Consider the following 13592-nt stretch of genomic DNA (forward strand, 5'->3'; position numbering starts at 1 on the left):
CATTTAGAGACCACATACGTTAAAAAAATTGTTCTGGTCATCTCTTTCCTGTTCTGAGACTGAAAATTTATTAGCTCACAGTATTTCCTTCAGTTATGCAGCCCTTTACTGCAGCTACCTTTCCACTGGTGTATCTGTCATGCATAATCCTGTGCTGCTTGATTACACAGGGGCTCCTGCATTTGTAACAACATTCACACAACACACTTTTTGAAAAATACTTCTGTTGTGTGCCCTATTTCTCAGCCCAAATTCCCATTACCTTCAGTCAGGCATTATGCACACTTGGTAACAGTTACCAGCCCGCAACCCCTTTCCCTAGGTGCACCACATTTGTTTCTCTCTACCCACCCTTCACCCAACCTGACAGCATTTTGACCATCTCAAGACCCAAATTCAAGCCTATCATGACAATGTCCCCAGCATGGATGTCATTGCATCAAACCTGCTTGTCAGCATTGGTGGCTGATCCCATTCATTTCATCAGCCACCTCTTTCATTGCATGGCACACAATTCTCATGGTGGAGGTGGGCAAGAAGATAACTCCAAAACCATTCCCGAAATGCTCCAGCACAATATTCACCCCACAGCTTCCTTTCAGGCTCATGTACCCACAATCTCAACACCTACTGGTGCATGAAACACTGTATGTCTAAACAAACATCACCAAGCTTCTCTCCTTCTGGCTATTTATCTTATTAAACTGGGCCTTCTTCATCCTCAGGCCAGCTCTAGATGAGTAGCTACCTCAGCAGTGTGTGCTGAGAACAGTGTTTAACCTTCACTTGAAACAAGGATAATTTCCAGGGACCAGACATTTTCCACAATGGCTCTTAAAAGCTCAAATGGCTGATTCCTGACAACATTTGCTGAGGAACTGTACACTTTGTCACATACAGCAAGTGAATGAACCAAACATGCCACATCTCTTTTTGCTTCAGTTACCACTTCACAGCTTTAATTGCGCACCAGGACCTCACCAGGTCGACCCAGGACCTTACAGCCCCATATGCCCTCGAGCTCCAAAAGTGTCTGCTACACCATCACAAACATTGCTCAGAGCAGCTGTCACAGCTAAGCATGAAGAAAAACATGTCTTGCCACATGTTTCCTAATAGTGTGCACAAGAATCTGTTAGTAATGCAGCCACATGAGCCTGCATGTTGATGACTAGTCTTAGAAGCTTAGAATAATTTAGGTTTTAAAAGATCATTGAGTCCAACCTTCTTCCAAGCTGTACCAGAAATGCTGCCACAATAAAACAACAGTTAATGCCAAAGTGTATCTATGCCTGTGGCAGCAAGAAAAGGCTTAGCAGAAGAGTCTGCCTGTCTCTCTAGTAAGAACAGAAGAGAAAAATCATGAGCAGTGATTCCAGCAGACAGAACTCCACCTAGAGATGTTATTTATGACAGATGTGTATGTATGTTTGCAAAGAAAAGCATGCACTTGCCTACAGTGTTCGGGAGAGCAGGATTCAAACCATGGGAATCGCAAAGGAAGAGCATAGCAGTCAAGAGAAGGGAGTGCACAAGCAGGCAGAAGAGTTTGACATATTTACTCTTTAAACAAGCACACTCATCAGAGAAGACATCAGTCTCTGAAAATATCCAGGGTCTGAATAGCAGGTAACAGAATTATTTTAGCTCACAAGATGATCTGAAAACATGTGAGAACAGGCCAGCCGCAAGACAAGTAAAACTGTATTGGAAGACCCCAACACTGGAGCAAATCCCCCACCTACCTCTGAAAAGAGTGGAAGTGCCTGTGCAGAGTTAAAACTAGGTTTACCACAACATGAGATGCAAATGCTTGCTACAGATGCACCTGTGATTCAGAAGGCAGGCTTCTTCCAGCTATTTCTTCCTAAAGCACAGCCACCACCACCAGCCTAACGAAATTGGTATGAGTGTATAACAGGACAAAACCTATAAAGCTCTGTCTTAGTTATTAAAGGCAAAAATTCTGTCAAGTGATTTCAAGCTAGCAGCACAAATTTTAGCAAAAAATATTTACTGATCATCCCAAGGCTTTAAGCAATATAACACCAGAAAACATTTTCTATGAGTCAAAGTGAATAGCATTCAATATTAACTGAAGAATAGCAGTGAAATTTAGATCCAGAAAACTAGTAGTATTTTTTAAAATTGTCAGAAGAAGCAGGAAAATTCCCCATAATGAGTTTGATTCTGATTAACTAGTTGTTATAAATTTAACTTTTTAAGTTAAATCTCTTTAAATCTATCTTCTTATTAAAAATAAAGAATTATTTAGTAAAGTCATAGATACTTCTCAACTTCTGCCATATTAAAAATTATTTTAACAGGCTTCAAGTATTATATATTTAGTTTCTGCTTTCAGGAAAGAAGCTTGAGAAATGAGGGGGTTTTTACAGTTCCCATCTGAGAAACAATGAAAGAGAAGAATCTGAGTGAAAGCAGCTGATGAGTGCAGCATTAGAGTTGGTTTCAGTCTGTGACTGAAATTATGCTGGTTTTAACATGCATCATCTGAAGCAGTCTCTCAACAGCTCCAGATTCCTGGCTTCAAGCTCTCCAGTAAGGAAAGAAGTATCAGTCACCCAGAGACTGGTCTCCTTGCACAGTCTCTACAACAAATATATTCATTATTTTGCAAGTAGGCAAACAGCTGCACATCCTGGAGTGTGCTGTAACTTGTCATCTTCTTCAGCAAGTAATGTTAGCAAAGTTCAATGAATTTGAAACAAGAAAAAGTTGTTATACAAAGGATTCTGTACAATTTCCTTATTATATGGCTATTGACAAGGTACACTTCCTGAGAACTATCTGGTGCTAGATGTTGTAGCTAACACAAGGAGGTGCTTTAACTGCTATTCTGAGTTACTGTTAGAACTTCATTCTGAGTTACACAAATAACTTGCAGCAGAGTAACAAATTTCCATAATTTTACCTCTGAAAAACAGGTTCCCAATCTACATATGCTACCCAAGCAAGCATGTAAGGGCTGAAAGTGCTCACTTCCCATGGCTGACAAATGTTTCTCATGTTTACACATAAACAGAAGTTTTAAGGAAAAAAAAACAAACCAGAAAATACCAAAGTAAGTAATACTTATAAAAATACAGAAACAATCTAAAAATACATTTTCTGAATCTAAGCAGAGAAAAAGTCCAATTCATCTAAAAGGTGTAGTACCCTGCACTCAACTATTTTTTTCTTTTAATGATCTCAATAGATGACACGTTTCTATGTAAATCATCTAGAAATCTAATGTAGATTTCATTTTTTTCTCAGAAATTCCTAAACACTTTCATGATACCAGAATTATCTGGAAGCTTCACAGCTAAATGTTAAATTAATTAAGCTTCATGCAAACTGTATCTTCTTTTGCATTTGCTAAAAACATCTCTTTTTGGAAATGAGACTCTTTCACTTGCTTATCATTCTAAACAGTGAAAAATCACAAATATAATAAAATATTCCTTGAAACTTCTTATTGGGATGCACTGGGATGTAATCAAAGCCATTAAGCCTGTCACCTGGCACAGATACACGACTGCATTCACTGTTCTCACCTTACTAGTCTTTCCAAAAGGATTAAGGCCGTGCATTTTTTTTCATAACATTAGGCAAACTTTCCCTGAAAAGAATATAGACTGGTGGGACTTAAAGCAGAACAGCTTGTGACTTTCATTACAGGGCCTTCCCTTCTTTCTTTCTGGAACGAGCTATTGCCCATCTGTAATGTTCTAGCTGCACAGATTATTGACAGAGGTGTGAGCTGTAAATATGGTCAAGTGTATGCAACAGAATCTAAAACAAAAATAGGGAAAATTGGATATAAGATGGGAGTGTGCCCTTGCAGCCCAGAAAGACATCAAAAAGCATCAGAAGCAGTGGGGCTAGAAGGTCCAGGGAGATGACCCTGTCTCTCTACTCCCACCTTGATTGCTGCATCCAGCTCTGGGGCCCCCAGCATAAGAAGGATGTGAACCTGCTGGAGGAGACCACAAAGATGATCCAAGGACTGGAGCACCTCTCCTATGAAGACAGGCTGAGAGGTGGGGTTGTTCAGCCCAGAGAAGAAAAGGCTCTGGGGCAAACATTTGCAAATCTTTCAATACTTAAAGGGGGATTAAAAGAAAGAGGATGAATGACTTTACTAGAGTCCACAGTGACCAGACAAGGTTAAATAGTTTCAAACTGAAAGAGAGTAGTTTTATGCTAGGTATAAGGAAGAAATATTTTAGCATGAGGGTGGGACTCTGGAACATACTGCCCAGAGAAGTTGTGGATGTCCCATCCCTGTAAGTGCTCAAAACCAGCTGGAGGGGCTTTGAGCAACACTATCTGTTGAAACATGTCCTTGATGACTATGGGGGCCAGGGTTAGGCCTAAACTATCTTTGAAGGTCCCATCTAATCCAGTCCATTCTATTATTCTGAAAAAATGGGAGCACATAGTCAAAGAAACAAGGAGAATACTAACATGCTGGAATTATCTCTACACTAGGCATTTTTCAAGTAAATATAGGCATAAAGTTTGCTTAAGAAAATATTTAAAGAGCTATGAATGAAAATGCAAGTCTGAATATTTTGAGCTACTTTCTTCAGTCCAAGAGTAATACATTGAAAGAATAAGGGAAAAATCAAGTTTTGAGAAGAAATTTAACTTGTGTTCCCAAGCACAGAAAAGCTTTAATCATAGTAGTTTCTGTATGCTATTAATACCAAGGAGAACACTGCTCAGAAGTACTACTCTTACTTGATGTACATGTAACTACATGCAGCTGTTACAGAGAAATTTAGAGAACTGTGTCTGGATTTGCCACTCTGTGAAAAAGAAAATCAAGAGATATGAATCATAGGCAGAAAAACAACTTTTAAAGCACATGGCAGTTAATGAATCAAATCAATAAATAAGCATTACAATTACATGTCTGAGAAACATTCCTGTGTATAACAAGGTTTAGCTTGGTATGAATTACCTCCTAAACTGTGTAAAAAACCTGATGTTATGTAAGAAAACTATCTCAATTAATACTAATATTACCAGTTACTGAAAGTTCCTCACCTGAATTAAGGCAAAACACTTTGAATTAAATTCTTCTATTTGACAGTTTGGAAAGAAGTTTTATCCCAATAGAGAAATATGAACTCTTCCCATCATGTAAAGCAAAAGGAATTTAAAGCATCACAGAGAAAGGTTTCCCCCAACAGACTCTTTTCAGCTTGGTTTAGACTTGTTCAAAACAGACAACAGTATCTGGAGGATATTTACCCTGGATCACAGAACCAGCTTTACAGTCACCAGCACTAACTCACTTACACACCTCCATCATGAGTAAGAGATGTTGTGTACTCAAAGAGGAACCCATTTTCATTTAGTGATGATTATTTTTTACTGAGACATCTTGGACTGCCTTTACCTTACACTACTCAAATATCTCCAGGGGGTTTTCAGGAGCAGAAGAGCATGGGAAAGAAGAATTAAGTACAAGCTCTGCATAAAAGGAGCATGTAAAAAAGAGGAACTACTAAATTTGCTAATCAGAGTAAACATTCACATGTATACATGTACATGTATAGTGCCAGAGGTACTACAAGAAGAGATGGGTGTAAAACTAATCCGCTTACTTCCTTTAGAGCGCTGAAAAGAAGAGGGTACTTACTAAGGGAGCTGACAAGTATTGCCTGAAGTCTTCCCACAGTTTTTGAATTTCATCTTCTTGTTTCACTAGCTTATGTTAGAGTACCTTCATCAGTTTATCCTCCCACCTTCTCTCAGCAGTTAGGCTAGACTGCAAAAATATCCTTGCTCTAACATTTTTCCTAAACTATACGGATTTGTGAACCTCCTCAGGATTCCCATTTCAAGTAATAGAACTACTCCATCAATGTCTGTTTATAGATAAAAACTAAATTATGCATAAATATCACACCTTGAAATAATTTTATGGGAGGCAAAAAAGATGTTATGGTTTTGAAGCACTTGACTGCCTTTTATTCCCTTGATGCAATCTTGCATCTTGAAGTTTTCAAGATTTATATCCAAAATAGGATTTAGTTTTGCTATAAGTTGCCAGACACTAAGTATTACAGAACAACTGCTGCACAATAACTGGAGTTGTACAGACAACTATTTCCCATTTCAAACCTTGCTATATTCAGCCAAACTTTTCAGACATGGGAGCACAACTTTTGGGACACAGTCACCTAGTGCTGTGCTCTGCTGTAGGTTCCCAGAGTCCCAGATCTTGCTCTGAGGCCACTCATGGAGAACAGAGCAAATAATGCTACAATGTGCTTTTTCACTGAGAAGTCTAGCAGGACCTAACAGCCTTTGCATGTTTTATTCTGGAGAAAGTTACTGTTTTTCTAGTAGTTTCTTTCAGTAAAGGGGGTTGAGAGTGGGATGGGGGCTGTACAGAGAACAGGATTTCCCAGCTCTGACGCTAAAGGGCTTCTGCTAGCAGGACACACAGCTTTCCACAAGCAGCACTTTCTCCAGAGCCTGAACATCATAATTATAATACAGTCTTGTTTAAGGTATAAACAAGCTTAAGGCATGTTATTTTCAGGGTTACACTGAAGCAACACTAAGCACCTGAACAAATTGCCTCCAAATTAGTCAGGCCCAGTAGCGTTGCCCTTGAGGGAACTTCGAATCCAGCTGAGCAGAAGAAATTAGGCGATGGTCACAGCTCTTCACACTGTTAGGGTGACATCAATTGACAAACTGTTTATTTGCTTCTGTTGCCAGCACAGCCTCATGAGATCTGTACCTGGTCACCCACCTAACACAGGGGACACAAACACTCCTGTCTGATTCTGCACCATTGCTGAAGGGAGATGGTTTGTCAGAGCAAGGAACCACACTTCGGGCACATGGTGAGGGCTTTGCAAGGCACTCTGTGTGATGTGCCTGCCCCCCTGCAGACCACCCCAAACAACACAGGATGCCCACGGCAGGCGTGGCACTTCAGGCACTTTTGCTCCACACACCCCTGTGGCACCACACCAGCAATCAACCCTCACAGAGAGATGTGCCCCAGTTGTGAGCTCCTTGTAATGGTACAGATGGGTCTGACAGCTTTTCTTGAGGCAAGTGCATGCTCCGAAGTGCTCTAGAGCCAGCAAGACTTCAACACATTTTTATTGCCATGTTTTCAGCTCATACCCACCCCTCCAAAAATATATATATATCCAGAAAAGCCTTAGTTCACTACCACTTTGACAGAGAAAGCCCTTAGTTCACTGAGCTCAGAAAAAAAGCTGCATGATAAGCTAGTTTCAGACCGTCACACTGGGTATCTAAACCACTTCTCTTCTATGAAGAGCCTTTGAAAAAGGCTCTCTTCTGCCTGGCACTGTTAAATGTTTTATTAGCTTTAGCTTACTTTATTATGGTGTTACCCAGTTCTTCATATTAAAAAAAATAAAGCCTTAAACACGCTTTTTTTTCCCCTCTTCAGTCTTTTGTTTTTCATCTCAGGAAGTTCATTTAAGATTCTCAAGGTTCTCCTAATCCTTATTCCAGTATTTTATTTGATCAAGTTCTGAATTTAATCCTCCTAGCTAACCTTTATTCCTTTGCCTATCTGTTAGTTGCTATTCTTCTCCATCAATGTATTTATTGCTGTCAAGACACAGAACACCACCTTTCAGATTTGTGCTGTAGCTATTCAATTTTCAAACAACATTGTTTTAAGACAAAGTTGTAATAGGTCACAACTGCATTTTTAGCTGTGGACTTCTGTACTATTTTCTCACGCACAGTTGTGAAAATTAGAGAGAATTAAATGCTGCATGCTGCATTTAAGCTTGGCTAGTAGAGAGGTCTGCTTTCCTATAATTAAAAACTAAATTTCAAAGTCCACTGTAACCCCACACTCTCCTTCCCCAACCTCAGTAACATACATAAAACTTCTTGTGCTTGAGCAGAAAGCAGGATTGGTTTTGTGACATGGTGTCCTGTGTACAAACAGCACATACTCTGGTTTTAGGCACTTAGAGGTTTTATAGGTCTCAAATGCTTAATCCTCATCAGGTGGACCCAAACACTCTGAAATTTTTTCAATACACCCTGTTCTGTGATCACTGAAATTAAATACTTGGCTTGATATGTAGAACTTGGTACTCCTTGTAAAGCAGATCTTTACACAAACACAGTATGTTTTGGTTTTTTTTTTTACAGGCCTTAACTTTTAAATCAAGTAATTAGAAAAATGAGTATGCTGAAATGCTAAGAAACTTCTAAAAAACGACAGGTAACAATAAACAACTTGGACAAAGCTCATGGGAAAACACAGGCAAACAACCAATGTTTAGGGATCCCAGATGAGATGGACAGCACTGTAGAAGCTGCAGTCAACAGTAAGGACTATGTCCTGTGCTTTTCATCTTTTGATGTTGCCTAGAACATGGTTTCAGCAGATGGCTCTTTTAGTAGCAATTCAGGCTCTCTATATTATCCAATGTAATATCTGAAGCAGAAGAAATGTGTAAACTGTTAATCACCTGAGATTACACTAGAACACCTTACAGGGATAAATAAAAATGCATACAGAATTGTATTGCGTATCACTGACCTCACATTCACTATTCCCCCTTATCTATTCCCCAGTTATCCTCCTGGTATTAACAACAAAACTGACATATCAAGTGACTTTAAACTATCCACCTGCATATTCAAAACCACTTGTACAGCAAATACTGCTGGCAAACCTGCACAAAAGCATTTGGTCACAATCAGCATACTTTCTGCATCATTGACCAGTGTGGTGTTTTGCAGACCAATACAACACAAATTCATTGCTTGGATTACACAGATTCTTCTACAATTCAAATGTTAATCACATTTCTACTACTAGTCAACTCTACCTGTAATATCTAATAAATTCTCAAAAGCTTCAATCAAAACAAGATTTGAATATTTCTTTTTCTTTAACATGAGGGTAATCTAATGCACTGAAGTACTGCAACTTAATGGAGAGCAATTTAAGTAAATATGCCTGGAAATAACTGAATTCACAAAAACAGCAGATAAGATCTTGGTATGAAATTCATGGCAATACAAGTGTATCATGCAAACCATTTCTAGAATAAGATCTTCAAACAAGAAAAAATTTCATCTCTCAATATGTTGCCAAGTACAGGAGCAAAAAAAAAGGTCTGTCAGCTACACAAAAGTATCGAGATTCCTACTCCACTGCCTATAGTAACAGATCTGTATTGTTTCATTAGTTGATCAGAGAGGAGGCTAAAACATCCTGTAACTTTAAATACACAGTAACTTTAAATGCTACTCAGTATACAAGAAACTAAAACTGTAGTCAAACAGAGAAGGACCATCAGCTTCCCCTCAGTGTTTAAATTATTCTGAAACCACTGGAAATCACAGGAATATAGAATCGTAGAATGTTAAGGGGTGTAATGGACCTTAAGGATCAGCAAGTCCCAATCCTCACTGTCAGGGGCAGGGACACTTCCCACTAGACCAGGTTGCTCAAGGCCTTATCTGAACTGGCCTTGAACACTGCCAGAGATGAGACAACTCACAACTTCCCTGGGCAACCTGTTCCAGTATCTCCCCACCTCCACAGTAAAAAATTTCTTCCTAATATCTAACCTAAATTTCCCCCCTTTCAGTTTGTACCCATTACGCCTTACCCTGTCACTACAGTTCCTGATCAAGAGTCCCTCTCCAGCTTCCCTGCAGGCCCCTGCAGATACTGCAAGGTTGCCATGAGGTCTCCATGCAACCTTCCCTTCTCCAGGCTGAACAGCCCCCAACTCTCTCAGCCTGGCTTTGTAGGGGATGTGCTTCAGTCCCTTTCTTGACTTCATGTCCCTCCTCTGGACTTTCTCCAACAGTTCCATGTCCTCCTTATGTTGGGGACACCAGAACTGGACACAGCAGATGGGGTCTCACCAGAGCAGAGCAGAGCAGAGGGGCAGAATCCCCTCCCTCGCCCTGCTGCCCACGCTGCTTTGGGTGCAGCTCAGGACATGTTTGGCTTTCTGGGCTGTGAGCACACACTGCTGGCCCATGTTGAGTTTTCCATCAATCATCACCCCCAAGTCTTCCCCCACAGGGCTGCTTAATGAAGAGGTTCAGAAAAACTTTGCTACACCCATCTTGGATCCACTTGAAACTCCAGGAGGAGATAACCCTGCAAATGAACTTCACATATTGTATACGGTTGCTTTTATTAACTTATAAGCAGTTATAAGAGGAGGGAGGAGAAACTTAAAATATTAAACCCATTATCCCACCAATGCAAATCTAGTTCAAATGCAGGACAGTCAGTTTGCATCACGAGGTTAACAAAATGGAACAGCACAGCTTCTTGTTTTTGTTACACAAAAATTTCAAGTACAGCACAGATACAAAAAGTCCTTGAGCTTTCTTGTTCCCTGTTTCACTGTAATACTAGCCATAACTAAACATCTAAACATAAAAGTTATCAACTACTTTCTTCTAACTTGACTTGCAACTAAGCAAACTTCAAGGCTCCTACAACATACTCAGATTTGTCTCTCTTGCCCGATCCTCTTGTCCTCCTTCCTGTAGCTTTTGCAAAAAACTTCTACTTTTTAATCTCATAAAAACCATAATTGATTTTCACTAAACCCCATTTAGCTGCCTACAAAATCATTCCAGTCATACCAAAAAGATAACACTGAAAGTTCTAGCAATACCATAAATAAGATCAACTCTAGACTACTTGAGACACAGATTTTATGTCTGGAATCCCGAACACTACAAGCTGGAGGCCCAACAGTAGCAAAATATTTTCCTCCATATCAAAGACATAAAGGCAAACAATGTTTCCTCAGAAGAGGATTTTTTTTTTAATAAAACAATTCTGCAGTTAGTCATAAAGACAGTACTATACACATCAGGATTAAACAAAATCTTAGTATCAACAGTTACTGAAAATAAAACACTAAGATGAGCTGGAATTAAAAAAAAAAATTTCCTGAACAGTTGTTGTTCATTTTTGTTTCACCTTGTAAAGCATAAAATTAAAAAGTCATCTGAAGTGCAGCTGATAAAATGCAGATTTTGTGTTTTGAACTGAGGAGGAAGGATGTGGGACAAGCTGAAGGTGGGCAAAGGTTCTTCCACAGAACCTGAAAATTACTTTAATACACTAAGGGAAATGGGCTAAGCATATATACAAAACAAACAACCTTCTGCTCAGAAGTGGAAGGATATCATAAATAAACACATATCTAATAATGAATACTCCAAACCAACTCAATAATCAGGGCTTAATTGCAGGCCATTTAACTAGACTTACCTTATCTTTTTTAAGCATGCACATACCTACCACTCAGAAAGAACCATCTGCAGCAGATGAGTCAGAAAGTCACAGGTACCTTCTAGTACCAAACTACTATTTTCTACATTCTGAAACCACAGTATGTAAACACTCAAAAAAACCCATCTACCAAAGGTTTCGCAAAAGATGCAGGTATGGTTTTGCTACTTATTTCATATTAGATAACCATGATATACAAGAGAGAGCTCTAAAATGCATTTAATCTTAAATGCTGATGCTTTATTAATAGCAATTAACTTAGCAGCAACTTCCTCTCTGTTCCCCAAAGCAAAGTAGCACAAAAATCCCCTTCATAACTGTTATTATAAAAATAGCACTATGTGCTGGTTTTGTGTGGCCAGATTTTGGTATTGGGGGTTACAGGGGTGGCTTCTGTGAGAAGCTGCTGGAAGCTTCCTCCCTGTCTGGCAGAGCCAATGCCAGCAGCCTCCAGGACAGATGTGCCACTGGCCAAGGCTGGGCCAATCAGAAATTATGGTAATGCCTCTGTGATAACAGATTTAAGAAGGAGAAAAAGGTTATTGGGCAGATGAAAATGTGCTGAGAGGAGAGGAGTGAGCACATGTGAGAGAAACAATTCTGGAGACACCAAGGTCAGTGGAGAAGGAAGGACAGGAGGTGCTCCAGGCGCTGGAGCTGAGATTCCCCTGCAGCCCGTGGTGCAGCCCATGGTGAGGCAGCTGTGGCCCTGCAGCCATGGAGGTAACAGGGATGCAGAGATCCACCCAGAGCCCATGGTGGAGCCTCACATCGAAGCAGTTGGATGCCTGAGAGGAGACTGTGAACCCCAGGGAGGCCTTTGCTGGAACAGGCTCCTGGCAGGGACCTGCACACCTGTGGAGAGAGGAGCCTGTGCTGGAGCAGGTTTCCTGGTAGGACTTGTGACCCTGTGTGGGACCCACGCTGGAGCAGCCTGTCCTTGAAGGACTGCACCCCATGGAAGAGTGACCCACACTGGAGAATTTTATGTAGAACTGTTGCCCATGGGATGGACTCACATTGGAGAAGTTAATGGAGAACTGTCTCCTGTGGGAGGGCCCCCATGCTGGAGCAGCAGAGGGACTCCTCTCCCTGAGCAGCAGCAGAAACGTGAAATGAACTGGCCGTAAACTCCATCCCCCATTTCCCTGCACCACTGGAGAGGAGAAGGTAGAGCTGGGAAGGAGGAAGGGTGGGGAAGGTGTTTCTAACATTTATTTTACTTCTCATTATCCTGCCTGTGACACTATTTGGTGGATGATCTCTCCTGGTCCTTACCTCAACCCTTGAACACTTTGTTCTATTTTCTCTCCCCTGTCCAGTTACCAGGGTGAGTGATAGTGCAGCTTTGACGGGTGCCTGGCACCCAGCCAGGGTCAACCCACTACACACTGGAACGCTTTCAGTAACTCAAGAGGCAGTTATTTACTTTGAACATTGCAACAAAAAATCTGAATCATATTTTAGAGCATCTCACTATTTTTAGCTGTTGGGGGGATAAGCCTTCTGCTATACACTGGACCATTTATGGATAAAAAGGATTTGCTACAAACACTACCTTTTGAAATTGGAACATAACAGAAGATTTATGGGCCCAGACATATCCTTTACTTTTATACTTTCCAATACAAAGTTTAACATTTTCAGTGCCCATGTCCGTAAGAAACCGATAGACATTATTTTATCCCCATCCCATCAACAATATTCCAGTGATAGCAGTGACCTGGTTATGTCTCAAGACTCCTGCAGAACTGGCAAAAGCAGGAAGTTACACTTTTGTTTCTTTCAGAACTAAGTGAGAGCAACCAATGTATTCAGGTTGGAAGTGCTAGTTAGCACATACACCCAACAGACTTCTGACAGAGAATGCTCCTCATCTCCTGAAGCCCGATTCTTAACATCTTTTTTTTTCAGGATTTCAAGATTAACTTCCAGAATTTCAGCTGTACTTATAGGTAAAGTTCTTCAGGCAAGTATATTATTCTGCAGTAACGCCAACATACTTTAGATAGCTCCATACTATGCATCAAATTGGAAGTGGGCAACACTGGTATATGGGAATTGGGTCAAAACCAACTTATTTAAGCTGGAAGCTAAAGGGAAATTCCTCTTCAAGGAATCACAGTGGTTACATACATCATATTGCACAATCAATAATTCAAATGTGGTAACATTTTCTTTGATAAATTTCAATTTAGCATGTATTTAGATAAAATTATTATCTCCTTCCTAAACACTTTTTTACCTAACAGGCATATTTTTTTTTGCCTCGCTGGATCAC

Source organism: Corvus cornix, chromosome Z (assembly GCF_000738735.6).
Source record: "Corvus cornix cornix isolate S_Up_H32 chromosome Z, ASM73873v5, whole genome shotgun sequence".
NCBI classification, from domain to species: Eukaryota; Metazoa; Chordata; class Aves; order Passeriformes; family Corvidae; genus Corvus; species Corvus cornix.